Source organism: Apis cerana, linkage group LG2 (assembly GCF_029169275.1).
Source record: "Apis cerana isolate GH-2021 linkage group LG2, AcerK_1.0, whole genome shotgun sequence".
Taxonomy (NCBI): Eukaryota; Metazoa; Arthropoda; class Insecta; order Hymenoptera; family Apidae; genus Apis; species Apis cerana.
In genome coordinates, this window is record NC_083853.1 from 11,515,099 (window position 1) to 11,536,710 (window position 21,612).

At 37.4% G+C, this 21,612-nt stretch overlaps 1 protein-coding gene and 1 long non-coding RNA gene across 10 annotated transcripts in view; both read left to right on the forward strand.

Moving 5' to 3' along the window:
- Positions 1 to 1,950: 1,950 nt before the first annotated feature.
- LOC133665678 (uncharacterized) lies at positions 1,951 to 4,494 on the forward strand. The gene is made up of 5 exons (XR_009828840.1): positions 1,951 to 1,967; positions 2,234 to 2,326; positions 3,035 to 3,138; positions 3,503 to 3,757; positions 3,991 to 4,494. It is a non-coding gene; the product is annotated as an uncharacterized LOC133665678 (long non-coding RNA).
- Positions 4,495 to 10,492: 5,998 nt separating this feature from the next.
- LOC107992960 (cell adhesion molecule Dscam2) overlaps positions 10,493 to 21,612 on the forward strand; it is a 121,072-nt gene continuing 109,952 nt past the window's right edge. Inside the window, exon 1 of one of the 9 annotated variants that reach the window (XM_062071171.1) lies at positions 10,493 to 10,743. The gene's annotated coding sequence lies outside the window, so the exon portion shown is untranslated. Of the gene's footprint in view, positions 10,744 to 17,552; positions 18,219 to 21,612 lie in introns of those variants that run through there. The other 8 variants (XM_062071175.1, XM_062071174.1, XM_062071170.1 and 5 more) reach the window with 8 other exon arrangements.

The window sequence follows — 21,612 nt, forward strand, 5'->3', positions numbered from 1 at the left end:
ACATGAATATTTATTGTAATTTACACATGCTGAAATATTTCGCATTAAATTTTGTTATAAAATTTTTTTGTTTAAAATTCTATAATTTTTTTTTTTTTTTTGGTATGCTAGTACGATTCGAAGCGCAGATGCTTGAAATAGTTATGTAGAGCTGGATAGAGAAAAAAAATCTAGTAAAAAAATTTGCTTTTCTTAGTATGGTCGTAATAAAAGGCAAACGTTCGGCATCGTGAAATATAATCACCGAAAAGCGTCCCGGATCAATTCGGCATTATTAGCTCGAGCCAAAAGAGGGTCGTCCATTACTGGACAGCTGGACAATAGCAGTATTCGACTTTTTTGTTCTCTAACTCTGGTCAGTGTTACGTATAGATATGTTATGCAGCCAATTTTGTGCAATGGGTATACATTTTATTCAGATATTATATTGCGTAGATATATTAAATTCAAACAAATATTTCTTGCAAAAGAAAATAATTGTTACATAGTTGCAAAATATTTTTTATTATATTTGTTTTCTCTGGAATTTCGCAGAAGAAGAACATTTATTTAAATTTACCTTGAGAATATTAACTTTGAACTATTATTTGTTCAGAAAAGTTAATTGGAAGATAAATTGATGTAGGAATTTTTCGCGTTTTATTTTCTTAATAAAGAACTGCAAAAGTTTCTAAATAATGTTTTAAGAAATATTTACTTTTACTAATTTTAATTTTATTATAAAGTTTCATGTTATATAGCACATAAAATAATAATAATCAATTATTAAAGATCTCGCAAAAGATTGTTTCTGTATTATGATATACATTTTTATATTTGTATTATTTTTAAATTTGTATCCTGTTTATAAATAGATTTATTATCTTTAATAATTTTACATCTGAATGCTATTATTATAACACAAATGAAATATAAAATAGGATTTATTAATTCATATGATTTCATATTTCGTGTTCTGAAATACCGACCGTAAAAAATTAGAGGATTTGTTATGCCCTCTACACTACTTGTTGAGTAGCGAATTTAAGAAATATATTTTTCTCGATCAAAAAAGATGATAAAGTTAATGAATATAAATAAATATGAAAAAATTTTATTTTATTTACAAAAAGAACTCTAATTTTATTGATTAAAATAAAAAATAAAAATTTTGAACATTTATCATATCTATTTGATAGTTCATAAATTGAAATTGTAAGAAAAAAGTTTATAATATTATATATACAAATTCATATATATATTTTACACATAAAAAATAATTTTAATATTCAATGGATTTTCTTGATTTATATTTTAGAAAGATTCCAGGATCTCTTTACCATATTAGTATCATTTTCAACGTTACCGATCTAGTATGGAATAAAATTGCAATATTAATAATGATTGGAATAGAAATTAAATTTTAATGTTAAGTTATAAATACAAGATATTAAAATTCTTGACGCGTTTTTTCTTTTTAATTTAAACTTTTACTTCAAGTTTAAACTTTTACTTCAACTATTTTTAATTAACAATTATGAATATATTGTTTTATGACTTGTTATTATTCTTGTTATATAATTATTTTTGTTTGTAAAATAACGTTTAAAATATTTTAACGTTTAAATATTTTATATATTTTTTATACTTATATGTTAAAAATGAATACTAATAAAAGTACTTTTTCAAATGATATTTACTATAGTTTTATATTGTGGAAATATGTTAAATCATTATTAATTAATTAATTTTTATTGTATTTTTATTAAATGTATTTTCGTAGGATTTTAATATTATAAGAATTCATAATTAATTCATATATAATTCTTCAATTTTCGCGCGTTTAAGTAAATAAAGAAAGACGCCGCTTCAGCCAATTAGAAACATCTTAGGCAAATTTGTAGCACGTGGCGTCATTGTTCTGCCGAAAAACATAGCGAGAGGACGTGTTACCGGTTTCGAGGTGTTTCATTTTTACTACGCAATAAGTAAGTCTGTTTCTATTCTGTTAATCTATTGCTTTATTTATTTAATATTCAATATCTATTAATCATTATAATTTCGAATTTAATTAATTCTGAAGTTTTTTCATGTTTTTGCTTTCGATCTTTTATTTAATTGTTGAGGTTATTGGTAACCTGTATCATATTGTAAAACATTTTAGTAGGATTTCAATTATTTACTCTATTTTAATTATAAATTTTATACATTTGTGTAATCGTTTTGGTTTTTTATTTTATTAGTATTTTATTAGATTATTGTTTGATTGACATTATTAAATGATATTGGAAAAATGGTGGATGCATGCACATTATGATTTATAGCCGATGATTTTCCTATGTATCAGGTAAGATTTTACTTTTTCCATAAAAATAGACATATTTAATATAGATTTTTATTTATTTTATTTATTTTATTTATATTAAAACAAAAATATATATATATATAATAAATATTATAATCAATTTTATTGCGTTCAATTAAGTTATTTAAATAATATATTTCTCTTTTCTAACTGTGTATTTATATTATTTTTGTCTCTTTCATTTGCTATGTTGTGGTCGAGAATATAAACATTTCTTATTATGTATCTCTTCTAAGAAATTGGAAATCGTGTTCGTGCCATGCTCGACATGTTTCGATACGTTTCGACTTGTTGCCAAACTATCGAGCATATTCCCCCTCTCCAATCTAATTCGATAATCGAAATCGGAGCGCGAGGTGTCACTTTAGTTTCGATAATTGTAGCGTTTAGACGTGTCGTTTTTCGTTGAGTGTTAAAATTTATTTCTGTGTAATATTTATTTCTATAGTTTTTTTTCTTGTAGTTCACATATTATTAATCTATTAATACGTGTTTTTTGTTATAAATGAAAATTTTTTGACAACTAAATTATTTTTCTTCTTTTTATTCATTTTTTAAAATTACAGGTTAGAGTTACAAATAATTTATATTATGACTTTTTCAAATAAAATTTATACTTAATTATTATTTTATTTTAATATGATTGGTTCATTCTATATATTTTATATATTTATTTTTTTATTTTTGAAGATTTTGAAGATTTTAATTTCAATCTTCTATGGATTATTGGACTACATTTTCAAGGCGGGAAAAATTTCAATATGGATGCCATTACATTTGTATGTCTTTATGTGGTAAAGTTGAATATTTTATTGCATTACTATTGTGCTATTATATTTTTGTTTTTGTTGATTATTAGTAATTGTTATTAAATAATTTATATTATATTATTAAAAATCATATGAAAATATTATTGAAAATACTAAAATGAAAGAAGAAAAGGTTAAAAGATCAATTTTTTTTTTTTATTTTATTTTAATATATTATATAAATAAATTCTATTTTATTACATAGATATGATATTTTTTTATATTTGAAAAATTAATAATCAATTCGAAATTTAATATTTCAATATTTTTTTCTTTTTCTATCTCATTCTTTCATACTAATAATTTTAAAATTATATTCATACTAATAATTTTAAAATTTTATTTTTAGAGAATTTTTGTGGCCGCGTGCAATGCGGTTAGTAGAGTCAGTGTTTATTACAAGTTTTTTTAATGTTTTTTTAAAGAATAATAGCATTAATTAAATTCAATTTCAATAATCACACGTGAAATTAGAGTCAGTGTTGTTTGTTGATTTCAATTTAAACGGGTGTTAATCTTCTCTTTTTTTTTTAATAATCGTTTTCAATTATAAGTTAGAATCAGTGCATCAACATAATAAAATGATCATCCATCACGCGAAGAGGTAACTTTTATTCTTTTATTGAAATAAAATCAAAGATTTTTAACTTTTAAATTTCAAGTTGTTGTATATTTTTTTATTTTTATTTTTACATTATTAGAATATCAATTTTTATTATTTTATATTACAAGTTTAATAAAATTTTATATTTCATTATTTTACTATTATTATTATTATTATTATTTTTAAAAAAATTTTTTTAAAAAACTTTTAAATTATTATGTTCTTTGTTATAGATTCTTCTCAGCTTTTACGATGATTTCTTGCTGTACGTAACTGTTTTGAACAATGTTCTTCGCATCTAATGGTGAGTCGCATGCATTTTTGTTCCTCCAGTCACTCAATCATGTCGTAGGATGAAAGATCTGAATCGACACGGGTGACTGGTTGTATACGTAGAATTTTGTACGAGCACAGTGACCATGGGTATTTATTATACCCGTGAGTAATAACAATTCTATTTTTCGTGTTTTATTTATTAGATCAGGATAGGTTTTCTTGCACATCGTGTTTTTAAAAAATTAATAATTAATTTTATATGTTTGCTATATATATACTTTAATTTGTAAAATTAAATAATTCAACATATGAATATTTGAAAAATCAATTAATTATATAAATATACATTTATGAACAAAATATATGAATATTTGAATAAATAAAAAATATTGAAATTGATTTTAATTAATTAAATATTGTAATGAAGAAATCAGATCTCCTCTGATTTCATTAAAAAAAATATCAACCAAAAAATTATCGTATAATAATAAGGATAATATATTAATAATTTTTAATATATTGAATAATTTTATTATTTAATATTTTTTAATATATTAATAATGAACTTAAATATAAATTGAAAAGGTAATTTATTTTCTTCGTATAGAAATATATGAAATTTTATGTGCAAGAAAACATTTCGCGATAGGCAGATTTTGGAATCAAAGTAATATTTTGAACACTGTTTTTGAATTTTCGAAAATTTGCTTTGATCAAAAAATCGCCTAAGATTATTTTTACTAATATTTCATAAAGTGTAAATTATTTCTAATTATTAATTATTAAAAATAAATTTATTATTAAATAAATAAATTCTTTGTACACTTTCTATATATATATTTTTTTCCAATTTAAAATTAATAAAATTTCATTAAATTCACTAAATAAATTTGTCAAAATTAAAGTAAATTAAATAATTGTAAAATCAAAGAAAATTAGCCCGTTAGAAAATATTCTTAATATCTATTTTAGTTCAGGATTTTCAGGTTTAACCCTTTCCGTGTTTATTGCCAGGATCTCACTCACGTGCCCAGGTGCTACTTGAGTGAGAGAAGGGCAATGAGCACGATGATCATAGTTTATAAGTTTATAACAATTTTTTAGCGATTGACGATGGTTAGTGTATCGTGCACGATGTAATTTCCACATTGTATGTGTGGTTAGGCTGTGGAATTGCATCGTTTCTATTATTAATTCAATTACGATTACACATTCAGATTATAAATAATTCTTATTATTTTTATCATTATATTAAATAATGATATTAAATTTATTTTAGTAACTTCGTTTTTTTAAAAAATTATATATATATCTTCTAAATATTGACAATTGAAATTACTTATTTTTTTTTCGCGATTTACGCAATGGTCACTAGCCATCCTCGATTGATTTCAGGAAAATGGTACGTAAAGTTAGAGTGTGAAAGTGGCGTGCCAAGCTCGGGTGTCGGAGGCGTCCCGGGACGTTCTCCCTAGTTTAGGCACTTGCACCCGAGCATTATGCGTGAGAATCGTGGAATGAATGTGTTGGTATGTCTGCCTTTTGCTATTTTTTAAATATAGGGCTAGGTAGGATAGGTAGTGTACTTCTGGTATGCTTATTAATTATAAGTAGGTAGGGCCGGGCAGATTGTCACAGTCTCTGGTCGGGTAGGCGCGTTTTCGCGTGACAATCTGTTTCAGGAAATGAAATTTGAAAAATCGAGGATAAAGCTGAGACGAATGGAGAATGCTGTTCGTCTCTGATTTTGCTCATCGATTTTTCGAATTCCCGCGGTCGCGATCGCGAAATAAATTTCGAAACGAACGTTGCGCTCGAGATTCTGCATATGTACGGCTAACGATTATTGTGATCGTTGGCCGTCCATGTGTTTTAGTTAGATTCCGTGATTTGGTTTTTTTTTTAATTTTTTTTGTGAATATGATTAGTGAATCTCGAGCCTAGATTTAAGTTTCAGCGGGCTTGTTGCCCGAAGAAAGAAGACGAAGAGGCCCGACAAATTGTCACGAAGAGGGCTGCAACGAATGGTTCCCCATTTTTTGGATCTTTTTTTTTTGGGTTCAAAGAATGGGAAATCATTGTTATTACTTTGTCACTGTGCTCGTTTAGTAATATGTAGTAAATGTTGTGTTATTTGGCCGATTGCATGCCGGTCATATATCATCCAGATCCAAGTCATTATGGGCATCGCGGTTTTGCATTAGTGTTGCGTTTGATTAATAACGGGTTGAATTAAAATGTTGCATTCAAATTAGAATCACGTATTTTATAAATATTTTATTAAATTGATCGCGATTTACTGTTGCGTCGTAGAAAATATCGCGGTTGTTTTTAATTATTTTGATTATGAATTAATTTATTTTTATTTATTTTTTTATTTGAATTCATCCTATAATTTTGCGATTTATGATATCGGGATATTTGAAATATTTTTTCATTCATAAAATAATATTAAATTTTATATTAAATTCAATTTAAGAACCAGTGTTGCGACGAAAATCGCGTTGTTTCAAATAATATTGCGTTTACAAATTGCCCATATTTTTTTCTTGGATTCCAGAAAATATGTTCCTGTTCCTCAATCATCAATTGCAACTGAAAGAATTGCACAGATGATTGTACGGCGGCAGCTCTGATATGGTTGCAATCTTCCGCCATTAGTATTGCGTATAATAAAATATGAGTGCATAAATTAGTTTTATTAGAGTTTCATAAATGATTAAAATATCTTATCTGAGAATGTATGTTTTCGTGAGTCTTTTTTCTTTTTTCCTTTTTTTTTTTTTTTTTTTAAGTTTAAGAATTGCATTACATAATAAAAAATATAAACTCGATAAAGCACTCTTCGCGTTTTCTTTTAAAATTTTCATACATTAGTATTGCGAAATAAAAAAAGATTTCACATAGTTTGTTCGGCTTTGAGTAGATTATTACACTTTGGTATAGCTCTTCTGGCTATTTTCTTTTTTTTTGTTCATCTTTTCTTTTTTTTTTTTCAACATTTCATATGAATAGAACAATTTCAGGAATCATCATGGAAGATACTTAAATTTAAAAAAAATATATTAATTCCGTACAATATTCTCCTTTCTTTTCTTCTCTCGTTCTATTTAAATATTTATATACACAGTTAGACTCGAGAAAAACTTTTAGATTTTTAATAGGCAAATTAAGTTGAATTTATGGCTAGGTAGGATATTTTTTTAAATTAAGTTTGGAGTTAGATAAGAATGCTTGTGAATTAAGTTAAATTTACGATTAAAATGGAAATTTTACAAGATATTTATTAAGAAAATATAATTTTTAGTATGTATATTTTAATATGAATTATGAAGAATAACAAATAAATATATATAATTTATATAATTATATAAATTATAGCTTGCATAGAAGGCATAAAAAAGAATTCTGATTTTTTAAAATTGGTATTTTAAAGATGTGATGCGAAATAGATTTCAAATCTATTAAACATTTCATCTATACTTGTATTTTTTTTTTTTTTAATATTCCTTCAAAATTAATATTAATCAATTTTTTAAAATTTGTTATTCAACTTCATAATTCATCTCATAATTCACTTCACATAAAAATCCTATACAAGTATTTTTAAATTAAATTACTAAACCTTATTTACGCAAATAATGTTTAGTTTTTAATTCATACGATACTTTATAAAACATTTACCTTCATCTACTTTTACTTATTTCTAAATGCTGTATCGTGTATCGGTATAGCAGGAAACTCGTACAGGTAACATGCAGCTTTGATAAATTCTCGTCTAGAGAAATCCGCAGGTTTTTATTGCCATTATTTATTCAAATAATAAATATCGAAATAAAAGTCTATTAATAGAAAATTTAAATTTGTAAAGTGCAAAAGAATATTTTTATAATTGTTCCAAGTACTATCAAAGAAAAAAATTCATTTATTTTACCCCTTATTCGTTATATCTTATTTAATAGGATTAAAAATAATAATTTACATTTTTATATATATATATATATTTTTTTTTACATTCTTCGATCAAATTTAATTCAAAATAAATTTTGTAAAATTCATCTCGCGCATTTTCAATCTCAATGTTACAATATGATACTGTAATCGTAAAGAAAAATGCTTGGGGGTAAAGTAAGCGCAATCTCCGCGTTTATTCTTATCGTGGGTAAGGTCATAAATCAGTCAAGATGCACGATATCGCTGGATCTGTTGCGCGAAAGGGTCGAAAACAATGAACCTTGTTCCTAGGATAAGAGAGTACGGTTACTTGATCCAGTTACTGGCAGTGTTCCTTGAATGATCAAGGGGTTAGGATCGTCACGTACACCGTGCCGCGATGATGCCTTTTGTGACGAGGGCGGCAAGGACAAAAAAAAAGCGCTCAAGCGTGCTTTCATGGGCGCACTAAAATATTCATTGTCTGAAAATGGGCGTTTGTTAGAGTGTGTATAGTCGCTCTGTGCCTCAAGTGGCGAGAGGTCTGAAATACAGCACGGCCGAGTAGGTGTGGAGGCGTTCCTATTATATCTCAAGGCACGAATCCGCTCGAGACTGGGGTTTACAACCCCACAGAAATTCAATATCTTGTTACGTGGACGCGTAATGGGTGTTCTTTCGATCGGTCGATGATGCCCATGACGAGTTCAAAGTCGAGTACAGCTTTGCGTTCCAAGACCGGAGAAAATCATTCTCGCGACGATCGCTCTCTCTCTCAGAGGACAATCTTTTTAACGATAATATCGTCCAATAGCTCGCTGGGGTTATCTGTTATTAGAAAGGACGTCGCAAAATCGTCCGTTCACGCGAGACGATTAATTAGAATCGTCGGAAGGAAATTCTTTGAATCGTGTTCGCTGAAAGGTGGACACTAAGCGTAATCGGAATGAGATATAACGTTGGATGGTGTGCGAAATATCGATCGTGATATTAACGTAGTTGAATTAAGTTATACTCCGAGCGAATTATTCTTTTATCCGATAATCGATTTCCGTTCCATATTTCGATGAAAATTTTTTTCGATTTTTGAAAAAACGCACGACGTTGCATCGACGAATTTACGATTTATATTCCGAACACCTATCCATTCCATACGATGGAGAGTTATTAATCGGGAAAGAGGATAAATTTCTGAATATTTAAATTCGTACGCGATACACGCGTGCATGCACGTTCCATCGGTCTCTCCGCGTGACAATTTTTAAAATCTTGAAACGAGCAAACGAAGTGAGGAGGTGAGGAGCTGGAACACGACGTGTAAAAAGAAATAAGTCCCAGAGGAGGTAGTTGGGAATTTTCAAATAGCCGAGTTAAAAATTCCAAGTTTTCGTGGCAGCCGAATATCATCTGGTGATGCGGTACGCTCGAATGTAATCTCGGCTCTGGCACGGCAAAGCTTACAAACGCCAGAGGGTGGGCGAGAGAGGGTATAAGGTTGACTAGGACTAAAAGGGGTTGCCTCTGATACGACGTGGTCGACAAAATTTTTCACGCGACGAAGCGCGTGTTGTTTCCTTCGAAGAATATGGATTTTATGCGCGAATAAAGAGGGGAGGATATACCGATGCGTCCCTCGCTCCTTCAACAATTTCACCTTCGTGTCTTCGGACGACTAATTCGGCTACATCGCGCCACTACTGTTACCACTACGCGGCCAACGACGACGGTGCGCTGCACCTGCATTCGCGAATTTGCATGCACAAGCACGACAATCCGCGTGTTTGCTCGTGTCGCATATTCGATGTAGACCGTATCGTCGACGCTGCTATCGCAACATTTTTTATTCCGTTCCCGTGTACACACCTTAAAAAAAAAGGGAGCATTTTTTTTTCCTTTTTGAAAATCCTGCTTAAGGCTGCATAATTTCGCTGCCGTTCGTTTATCGAGACTTCTAGACCGCGTAGAACCACGACGTGGAACATGGATGGAACGAAATTTTCAAACTTCAAACTTTATATATATATATATAGTTTCATTTCGAAAGATCAACACGAATACGCGTTGTACACGTTGAAAGGAAGCGCAACTGTACCGAAAGTATTTTCCCGATTATATATAATTCGAAGGCAATAAACGGGGGTCGGAACGCGAGCCCCGTATAATTGTAATCGATGACAACGAGCGGCCCGATCCGGCAATTAAACCCGAAACGGGCACGAATTCTGACGGAGCGATGAAAATTTATTAAAGCAACGATAATTGCGTTCACTTGGATGGCAAGCGCGCGCGATCCTTCTCAAATTGGAAATCCGCGCCGAGGGCGATGTCGGTGACGGGTCGCGTTTCGCAGAAAAAAAAAAAAAATAACGTTCAGTTTTAACGAGGTTTTAACTCCGTCGAATCGTAAACGGTATCCGACCGTGTCGCGTTTCCTTCGATTTTTCCTTTTTTTTTTCCCCCTCCCTCCTCTCCTCCTGTTATCCCACGGGGTAACAGCGAGGGTATATCTGAATCTCGGGAGCGTGTCTAATCGATCCATCGCACCTTGAAGATTTTTCGAAGATACTATTCGTTGACGTGGAGCGGCAAGATAGATAGATCGAGGAGTTCGGCGGAGGAGTTCGGCGATGGTGCCCGCAATTCGATTGATTTCCGATTCAAACGAGATTCCTTTTCCATCTATGGGATGGAAGACCCGTGGATAGACTATGGATGGATATGCACCCGTTGCACGAGGGAGACGAACGCGAAGCTGGGCGAGGAGGGACACGTGCGAGGTAACGTAAGAGGTTGGTTGGAGAGAGAGAGAAAGAGAGAGGGAGGGAGGAACAGAGGGGAACGGGAAAGGGATTGGAGGTGAATCTACCCGGCGCAGTGTGTACCTCTATTCAGAATCATGCGGCATGGCTCGTAAATGGAATAATCAGTGACACGAGGGAACATGGAATACGCTGTTGTCCCGGTTCTCCCTCCCCTTTCGTCCCTGGTTTCCCTAACCTCCTGCTTTCCTCTTTGCTTCTTCCTCTTCCCAACCATGTCGTTGTGTCACCCATCACCCATCCCTCCCTCTCCTCTATGGAAACCATCCCCCCCTGGTAGTTGCGGTGATGAATAATCCTCAGATCCACGGCGAGACGGCAAGTTGCCGAGGTTAACAAGTGAAAACGTCAACGGCGGATGCGAACCGAGAGAGAGAGAGATGGCACGCAGCGACTGTTTTCCTCGTTTTCATCACGGATGAACGGTGACGAAATTCAATTGGCGGCCGCGTGGTTGGCCCATGGAGCATGGTGCATTCTTCGACGAAACGAAGGGCCTGAGAAATGAATGACTCGTGGCCTGAGATTATCCGGGACGGCAAGTCGCGAAACAAGTCGAGAAGCCGACAGGCTCGGCTTGAATTCCATTGTGATACGGTTCGAGGATCTCGATATTGTTTCTCGGCCGCTCTCGTTTTCCCTTATTTTTCATTTCTCCGACGGGAAATCGTGGCGAAACGGTTTCCTCAAGAACTTTTTCCGACTGCTCGTTTGTCGGTTGATTATTCTCAGAGTCTAAAAATTGCCGACTCTTTCGCGGTGAATAGAGAGATTCGGAAAAAAGAAGTTGGAAAGTCGCGAGCGATTCTTGTATAAATATAGGAAGTTTCGATCGAAACGATCGCTCGCTCGCTCGCTTGCTCGTTTTCAATTTGAAATATTAGGCGCTCTCTCGGATCCGTGACTCGGAAACTTCGCCTGTAATCACAAAATTCGTGGGTTCCGAGGGAGGCCCTCTAATTTGCAAATTCGCTCGCGCTCCAAGCTTGCCATAATAATTTCTAAATAAACGCTACCTCGATCAATCCCGCGATCCCAATTGATCGAGCTCGAACAAGGCTCGCCAATTTCGCCAGTTTGCTTCGCTTCGTTTAAAAAATAATTCTTATTCTTCGCGATTCGTTCTCGCAACGTGTCAGTGTGACGATGATCTACGAGAAGGAGAATCCCCGTCGAGGATTCGTGCCCTCATCAGCCGGGTGACAGCAATTTCTAGAAAGTGGAAACGCGGAATCGTCTCACGACGATATCGGTAGATGATATAGCCGCGTTACTGGAACGAAGCGGAGATGGAAGAAAAAGGGAGAAAAAAAGTAAGGAGAAAGAGAGAGAGAGAGAGAGGAGAAAGGGTGAAAGCAAGGGAGAAGGGAATGAAAAGGGACAAAGATGAAACGAAGCAACGAAGCAAGCGGGGAAAAGAAGGAACGACCCCAAAGGAGGTTGAACCGATGGTACTTCCAGACGTAAATTGCAAATGTTCCGGAGAACCGAATAATCGGATAATCAGCCAGACTGTTCTGTCTCCGTTTGCTATTTCCAATATCTGCCTTCCTTCTCCAGACATCGACCTATGGATCAACGACAACTTATTGTCGGGATGAAAATAGTAGTGGTTTCTGCTACGCATGCATTTAAAACTCTTTTATTGTCTCGATGGAAAAAAAAAAAAAGAATTTCTCTTTCGTTCTTGGCGATCGTTGTTATTTTCTTCCAGTGTTTCTTTTATCTTTTTCCTTTCTCTTTTTATTTCGCGAGCCATTATTATTCCGCGTCTAGACGCACGATAACTTTCCTCCGTGCGATTCCTTCAACCGGTTACGAAAATATTTTTCTTTCCCTTTCTTTCCAATCATCGACGCGACTCGTTTTGAAAGATTACGTATACGATAAACGAATGAGAAATTGCGATTAAACGCGATCTTCCTTTTTTTCTTCCCTTCGAATATACGATCTCACGGTTATCAAATACGGATACGTCACCATCGCGTTCGAGCCGCAAACCGCACACGCCACTGACCTGAGCTGCTGCTACAAGTCTATACCAACTTCTCTCTCGCAACAAGACGGTTGATTGCTCGCTTGTATCCGTACTTAAATTCAATTTCTCTTTCCCTTTCTCCCCGAAACGAGTTACTATCTCGTCCCTCTTTTGATAAAACTAATCGCGACTATTTCCAGAAACTCGAACTCTTTCTCCTAAACCCGATTCGTTTATCTTCCTTACGGAATAATTTAATTAAAGAGTTCATAAACACAAAATTGTTCGCTCGTTGATTCCTCTCCAACTTTCTTGTTGTTCATAAACACGAAACGGTTCGTTCGTTGATTTCGCTCTCTCGTCGAAGTTTCTCAACGTTTCTTAACGTTTTGAATAAACTGGTTACAACAAGGGGAGATTTTTAAAGGATTTCTCCTCGTTGTTGTCCTCGTTCACATCGAAAATTCAACGTGATGCATGTATCTTCGTGTCGCAACGTCGTGTGTTACACGGCGAACATGGCCGTGCGGCTGAGAAATCGAACGACGCTGATAACTGGTAGTTATTAGGCGATAACAACTTCTGGACAGACGAATCGTTTTCCATAGACTGCAAGACTGTCCGCGTAAACTGGGAACAACCGCACAGTTTCAAATAAACTTTCCTCCCGTTTCGCTCAACTTGTCGCATAAACAGTTGCCGATAGTTGCGCCGTTCTTTGTTCACTTTTTATCGAACCAACGATCGAGAACGAAAGACCGACAGAAGCGAAGAAATCGTGAAAATGGTAGGCGTTACGTTTCGGTGTTTCCGTTTCGAAGGAAACGGGAGGGACGACACAGCGCGCGCTTAAAAGCAGTTGTGCAAGTTTTCCTCCTTTCCTGATCGACTCCTCCCGGAGAAATTTAAAACAATATTTCCACAGAGAAGACGAAAAGGAAAACGCGATAAGTTTCGTGCGCGAACGTGTATCGTTTCAGAGATATTCCAGATACTTATCTTGGGAGAGGAAGGAAAGTGTGGAAACACGCGTGAGATACGGTTTATCGGTTCTCGAACAAACGTATTTCGAGAATATCATTCTAAAAGATTACGTTAAACTAGGGCGTCAATATTTTGAGAATCGTTGAAAATTTATGATTTCGAGATCGTTGTGAATAAATTTAACAAATAAAGACGCGCGAATATTTATCATGCGAAAGCGATGACGGATTAAGTGAATGTTAAGAAAAAAAGAAGAGAAAGGAAAAAAAGAGAAAAAATCGTTCGTCATCGCGAAAACAACGTTTAACATCCACCGTAGTTTGGTGGGATTATATCGTGGATCCGATGCGCTCGTCCCTCGTCAAGCTATGCAAATAATTACGACGCGCACGTTTGTTATGACAGCCATAAATTTAACCGCAGAATCGTTGTCTTCGAAATACGACAAGGGTTTGACTACACGCAAGTCTCAAAGGGTTGGATTGTAACGTGGCGTATTCGGAAGTGTAACCACCCGTATTCGAAACGACACCATCTCATCAAGGAGTAAATATAATCGATAATGGAAGCTTTTTTCTTTATACGTACAACGTGGACGGAGAATCATGGAGATTTTTCTTTCTCTTTGCCGAGAGATAAAAGAAGTCGGTTGGATGGATTGTCAAAAGGGGGTGAAAGATAAACGCCTTTAGAAGGCTTTATAAGAGAGACGAAATCCGTCTTGGAGGCCCTCTTCCACGAACAAGTGTAACTCGTTATGAATATTTAACGATTTAATTCTGGAGACGAGTGCAGGGGGGAGAAGAATATAATAGTTTCCGGGCTCGGTTGCATTATTCGATTTTAATAAGCCGCATTACAGCTTTATCCATTTGAATCGGAATCAGAGGGGAGGAAGGGGGTAACCGATCCGTTTTCTTATATTCATATACGAGTCAGATACGGGCAGTCGAGCGGAAATTCCCTCGCGGTACGTAAGCTATCGTGATCTCAAGTTTCTAATTACCAAATGCTATTCCGTATTATGACTACGGACTTGCGATTATGGGAACGCAATAGTCGTTCAAAAGTTGTACAACGTACGCGTAAAATTATCCACGTTAATGAAATCACGTATCTCGGGAAATGGGGAAAAATCATGCACGTGCGAATTCTTGCAAGATCGAGATACGCTATCATAATCCAATGACGAACAATATCGTCGGCGAAGAGAGAGAGAAAGAGAGAGAGAGACGGTTTTTTTCGTTGACGAAAGGTTCTTCCCGAATTTAATTTTAAACGCGTAAGACATCCGAGCCGACTTTCGATAATTTCGTGAAACAACGTCACTCGGATGTTGAGCACGCAGTTAGTTGCAGCCTGATTATAATTAATTGCCATACCACCGATCGCATTTGTCGCTATTTACCTGAAAGCGTCATTAGCGCTGCCAGCCAGTGTCTCGGAATTCCTTGCTCGCTGCCAACTACGACGACGTCTCGATAGATACCACGTGTATAGCGTAACGTTTCATTATTATCGTGAAATAGTAGAAGCTCGCGGCCTCGTCAAGGCCCTGTGAAAGGACATTCTCCGCCGTTCGCGTTTTTTACCTGTGTGTTTCCGTTCCTGTTTTTGATACCTTTGTCCCCTTTTCTTCATCCCCCTCTTCTTTGTCCCCGCGGCTCCGTATCCCGCGTTCACAAGCATTCCTCTCATCGTCTCTTTCGGTTACGGACGACGACCAACCAACCCTTACCACCCTTTCGCGTTTCTTCCCCGCGCTTTTCCGTGTCTCGACCGGTGCGACTTCGTTTTCCTTCTTTCCTTCTTTGTTTTTTTTACCTCGTCCTCCTCCTCTTTCCCTCCCCCTGATTCCACTCGGCCTTCTTCAGACAATGAAAAGTCCTCGCTTAGAGGTAAACGGGAAACGATAGGAAATTCCATGACGATAATTGTTGGAGATTTTCGCTTTCATCGGGGCCGGAAGTAGATCTGGACGCGGTTGAATTTTAATCTCGAGCCTTTCTCTTTCCGTCCATCTTCTTTTTTCTTTTCTTTTCTTCTTTTTTTTTTTTTGCTTCGAATCGATCGGAAAAATTGCCCTCCATAATGTGTTTCCAATGTGCTCGAATTAATTCTTGCTCGATATTTTGACCCGCTTTCGAAACGTCCATCATCGATGTCAAATATCACAATTCGTTACTCGACAATTCGTTTTAATCGGAATAATCTGACACACGGGCTAATCACGAGTCGCACGCGGGGGGGAATTATGCATTTAATAATCAGGATTATGAAATTTGTAGTTACAGGAGGAAACCCTATATATTCGTTAGGCAAACAGCAGGGCTTTGTCCTAATCATAGTGGATTTCGGCCACTGTATGCACGTCAACCTAAATTAATTGACGCACAATTTCATTTCAATTTTACGTTCGCCAAATGAATAAACACGAAGCGATAAAACGAAATGGTAATACGTACGAATTTTCGAAACTGATGTAACAACGTCTACAGTCTCCCTCTTTCTTTCTCTCTCTTTCATAACGATAGTATAATACGCATAAAGCTTTGTATATCGTCAAGAATTAAAAGTCCTCTGTCTGCCGCACCTTTTCTCTTCGTACTTGGACGCTTACTGGAAACGCTTACTTTTGATGTTTCGAGTTATATTAATCCTGATTATTTCTGTATCTCGCGCGAGTTACGTTTTTAAAATGGTAAAAAAAGAGAAAAAGAATTTCTCATCGCTCTTCAACTCGATAATAAACTATATCGAACGCCTTAACCGCCGTACGAAAACAATGAACGAGGGACAAAGGGCGTCATTTATTGCACCGACCGTGATGCATTAAAACACCCTTTAAGAATAACAACGGCGAGGAGGTTGGAGTAGGTGTATGGATATTCGGGGCAAATTGTCGCGTACAAGTTGTCCACTACTCGAATATTAAACGAGGCAGGGCGCAATATGGCTTCCATTGGCCAGTAATTATTAAGAAAAGTCCTCCTCGGCCCTTGGTAGGTGCGAGGGTCGCGTGGACGAGTTGCAGAGTTGTAAAGGGGTCGCTGGCGCGCTCGAGAGTGCACAAGGGTGATATTTCGCGCGTGCTCACTTTCATATACCTTTACGCTTGCCAGATGCCGAAGGTCGGCTGAAATTAACTTTTGTTACATGGCTGCACACGCGAAATTTCCCATAACGCGACAATAAGCCGGCCGGGTCAAAGCGTTCCTTTACCGTGTATCGGCTTTTCCCTTTTTCATTCTTCCTCGCGAATCATTTTTCAAAAAATGACGCTCTATCTATCCCCCGCTAATTATTTTAAACGATCTGCAGAAACATGGCGATAACGAAACGAGAAACACTTTGAATCTCCGTTCCCGAAGAAGAACGGCTTTCAAAACTCTTCGTGAAAATAAGAAACTTTCTCTCTTCCTTATATATAGGTAAGTTGGTGGTCCTAGTTACCTTTTAAGTAGGTCGATTTATTTCCGATGATATACTGGCCTCTAGGCTCTCGATCAAACGCACAAACGGTTTCCACGCACGAAACTTTAAATAATATTTCTACGCTACGTTGTATTACTTTTTTTTTTTTTTTTATTTCTAGAGTAGATCCTCGTGGCCAAGATTTCTTTTGAAAAAGCACGGTTGGTCTCGACTATCCGGCCGATAATTATCGGCCAGTTCGCGTTTCGTTTCACTTCTTGACATCCTTTTCTAGGGGAAGCGATGGCGCGAGTCAGGACAAAACAGATGCGAGCATAGCCGGGGGAGAGCGAAGGGGGGAAAGGAAGAGAAACGCGCGATAGGAAGATGGAGAGAGATGGAATAAGTGAATCGGTGGTGGAGGTTGAGCAGGAGCAGGGGGTAGGAGCAGTACAGGGGCGGAATTTCGCGCGTGCTCCGCTTCGTCCCCTCGGTTACCGCCACCGTTGCCGCCGCCGCCGCCGCCGCCGCTGCTGCTGGATGCTGAGGGTAGCTGGACCGCGCGCGTGAGGTGTCAGTTCTGCGCGCGACCTCTCCCCCGAAGGTGTCAACCTACTCGCGACCTACTCCAAGGTGTTTGCCAAAGTCTCGTGCAACTGACGTGCTTGTCCTCGCGCGTTTCTTTCTCTTACTCGCTCGCTCATTTTCTCTCTTTCTCTTTCTCTTTCTCTCTCTCTCTCTTTCTCTCTCTCTTCCTCTCCCATTCTCGCTTGTCGCTCCATCCCGATTTCTTCTTTATAACTCTTTCTTTTACTTTTTTCTCGTTCGCATTCTCCCCTTCTTTCTATTTTTTTTTGATTCCTCGTTTTTCGTCGAACGAAAAAAAAAAAAAGAAAAAGAAAAGAAAAAAATAAGAAAAAAAAAGAAAGTAAAAAAGAAGAACACCCAAGTGAAGTTTTCTTTTCGAACGGAAGAACCGGAAGTTGAGCCGTCCATCTGGCACGTGACACGCTTCACCACCGTTATCATGTACAACGGGATATCCAGAGGCAACAATGTACGTGAACACGTTTTTATTGCGACCAACCGAATTATTTAACCGTCCTTCCGTTCTATCGTTCTTTCTTCCCTCCACCGTTTTTATCGTACAGCGTCTCTCCTCGTTCCTTCTGCCTCCTCCCTTCTCCTTCCTCTCTTCTCTCACTTTTTACGTTCCTTGTCTCTTCGTTAACGCGAGATGCAAGCAAGTGGATCACGGAAAGCTCTCCCTATTCTTTTTTTTCCCCCCTTTCTTTCTTTCTTTCTTTCTTTTTCGAACGTTCGGATCGATCCCGTTCGAGTCGGTGGAACGCTTTCGATAAAGCGTTGACTAATGATGCGCGAGACAAAATGCATTCGACCCATCGGAATTTCGCTCATTTATCTTGGTTCCACCTCGTGGAGTTTCGCGCATGAAGCGCGCGTTATCAACGCTACGTAAACGTTAGTGATAACCGACTACCGATCCATATAGCAATATATGGGGGCCACGGTTCGGGTGCGTTCGACAATACAAAATCGCAGCGTCATGATTCCTTGATGACGCATACCGCGTATTTAGGCAAAAATTTGCCCGATCGATCGCGTGATCGATCAATACGACGGATCGATCAATCTCCTCCCGAATCTTTCATCGTGATATTTGATTTAATATCCCGGCCCCGTGGAAAATTCTAAAAATAAAATATCACCGTTTATCTCGTTCCCCTCGTACGCGTACGCGTGCATGACGATGCATCATTGTCACATTCCATTTCTTCTCGGTCGCGGAGCGGTTAGAATCGGTCGAAAAAGAAGGAACGATCCATCCCGCTGGATGGATACGAAGATATGAAAGGTGTACGTCCCGAAAGCTAATTCCTCGAATGGCGATAATTTATCAGAGTCGAGTAACTCGTCGCCTCTCGAATGATTAATTAATCGTCACAGTCAGTAGGCTAGCTCGCGCCTCGTTCATTTCATTCGTTCCAGACAATTTTCCCCGCGATTTTTATCCTTCCTTTTTTTCCTTTCCTTCTTTACGACTGTTTAAAGCTCCTGCTTTTCATCACGTCTTAACTCCATCCCACCGTTCCCTCCGTTAAGAAGAAACGCATTTCCCCCTCTCTCTCTCTTGAAATTTTTCAAATTCGTTTGGTGAATCGCGGGAAAAGAAAAAAAAAAAGAAACGCGCGGCACCGGAGGCGCGCCGAGTTCTAACTACCGGCCGAACAACAACGCGTAGGATTTTAATTTACCGCGTGTTTGAACGAATAACAAGCGCGTCAACGTGAAACAATATCGTTGGACCGTATGCAAAGGGAAAATCGAATTCTCCGGTCGTAGTTGGATAGTTGTGCGCGGATAGAGAGCGAGACCGAGTTTCCCAAATCGAATTCCTCGATCTTTCGTTTCAATTCGTTTCAACGGATGGATGAAACTTTGTCGCGACAACTAACGGTGACTTTGGGAACCGGTTGACGCTTCGAGGGCGAAGGACAGGATTCTCAATTCCTCGATTCCAATCGTATCATCCCCCCTGCAGCACGACAAATTGCGAATGCATTATCGCGACCGAGGGTAATTGGTTGATGCATTACCCGTAAGGACGATGTAACACGTGTAAAATTCACGATTAGATTAACGTAGCGTGCACGGTTTATGGGAAAGTTGTTCCCGTATAGAGTTTTTGCGTAAAATCGAGGCAACTTTGCGGGAGGAAATGGTGTCGGTGGCGGGAATGGTTTTAAAACAATGAACGTGCAAGTTTCCGTACGGACCGGTATATATGGCGAATTCACGATGTGTGTATATATATATATATATCTGTATAATAGAGTCTAAAGAGAGCTCTTCCGAGAGTGGTTACTTATATTAGTTCCCCCTCGGCGGAACGTTTTCCTTTCGAGATAATTTCCGCGTCATGTTTCGACCGGACACAGTCGTTGCCCCGTTAAATATCCTTAATTGGAAACGCGTAAATCCTGAACCGGTGCAAAGGACACCTAATCCTATTCCCCGGGCTGATCCCCCGTAGACAAGCGTGGCCAATTTTCGTTTAATCGCGTCGTCGTGGCTCGGTCTCTCTCTCATCGGTGAATGCAGTTGGGACGAAGGAGAGAGGGAAGAAAAGGGGAAAAAAGGGAAGGGAAGAAAAAGAGAGGAAACTCGGCAAAGAGTAATTCGCGCGAGGAAAAGAATTTCCACCTGCTCCTCTCATCTGACGTCGACTTACGTCGAGAAGCGCGCGAGCACCGTTTTCCCTTTAGTTTTTAAATCTACGCCCCTCCTTCCTTGTTTCCTCCTTCCCTCCCCTTTCCCATTTCTTCTCGTCTTCTCTGGTTCTCCAGTTAGATCTGCGTGATTTTTTTTTTTTTACTTCGAGTATTGGCGCGAACCATTGCCGGGGCGTGATTCGAACGTCATCCTGTCATCGACGTCTCGTACAATGGGTGTGCGCCACCCATCGTATCGGGGATACCAGATTCGGGGTAATATTTGCGGATGATGAAAGCGTTGCGAGCGTCCGTTATGTGGCGTAGCTAGGCCGTAAATATTCATCGATCTATCCATGGCCGAATTCGAGCCATTATTTCTGTAACTTTCATCGGCCGCGCGATGGTGGTCGTTTGGAAAACTCTCTCTGCTGGTGGTTGTCCGACAATCGCGGGAACGTAATTACAGAGGACGACGGATTAATTAATCTTCTGATTGCGACATCAAACAACGGGGCTCTCGAAGCCGATGGATTTATTAATTTCGTTCGTTTCTTGTGACGCGGTTCGACGATAACCGGGCATCGCTCCGAAAGAAAAGGAAAAAGAGGAAAGGGAGAGTAAAAAAGAGAGAGAGGGAGAGAGAGGGAAAAGAAAAGTGCGATGCGATAGACGCGAATAAGAGGTTTCGATGGGGGGACGATCAATGTTACATTCGAGGGGGTGAGACTCTCTCTCTCTTAAAACGTCGTGCGTCAAGTGAATCGCTAGTAAAATGTAGGTCGAGCGAAATTACACGTCACTTCTTATTACTCGCGTCGAACGAGTCGAGTCGGTGTACGTGAAAGTTTGTACATGCAGGATATGTAACTAACTAACGTCGATATCGTCGAGGCAAAGATCGAAATAAATGGCCATCGAATGTTACGTTTCAATCGGCGGAGATTGACACGCGAATCATTTTCTCCACGCGAGAAGTTCGAATCCGAATTGGAGCTTTTGAGAAATTCGATGAGCGATTCGCTTCCTTCTCCTTCCGTCCTTTTTCTTTTCTTTTCTTTTCTTTTCTTTTCTCCTTCTCTTTTGTCCCCCTCTCCTCCACTTTTCGAAAGGAAACAATCGTCGATATAATACGAATTATTATTATTTGACGCATCGACACACGAATATGGAACGATTCGCCACAAGGAATTTATGAATTTAACATGACTCGCTTTA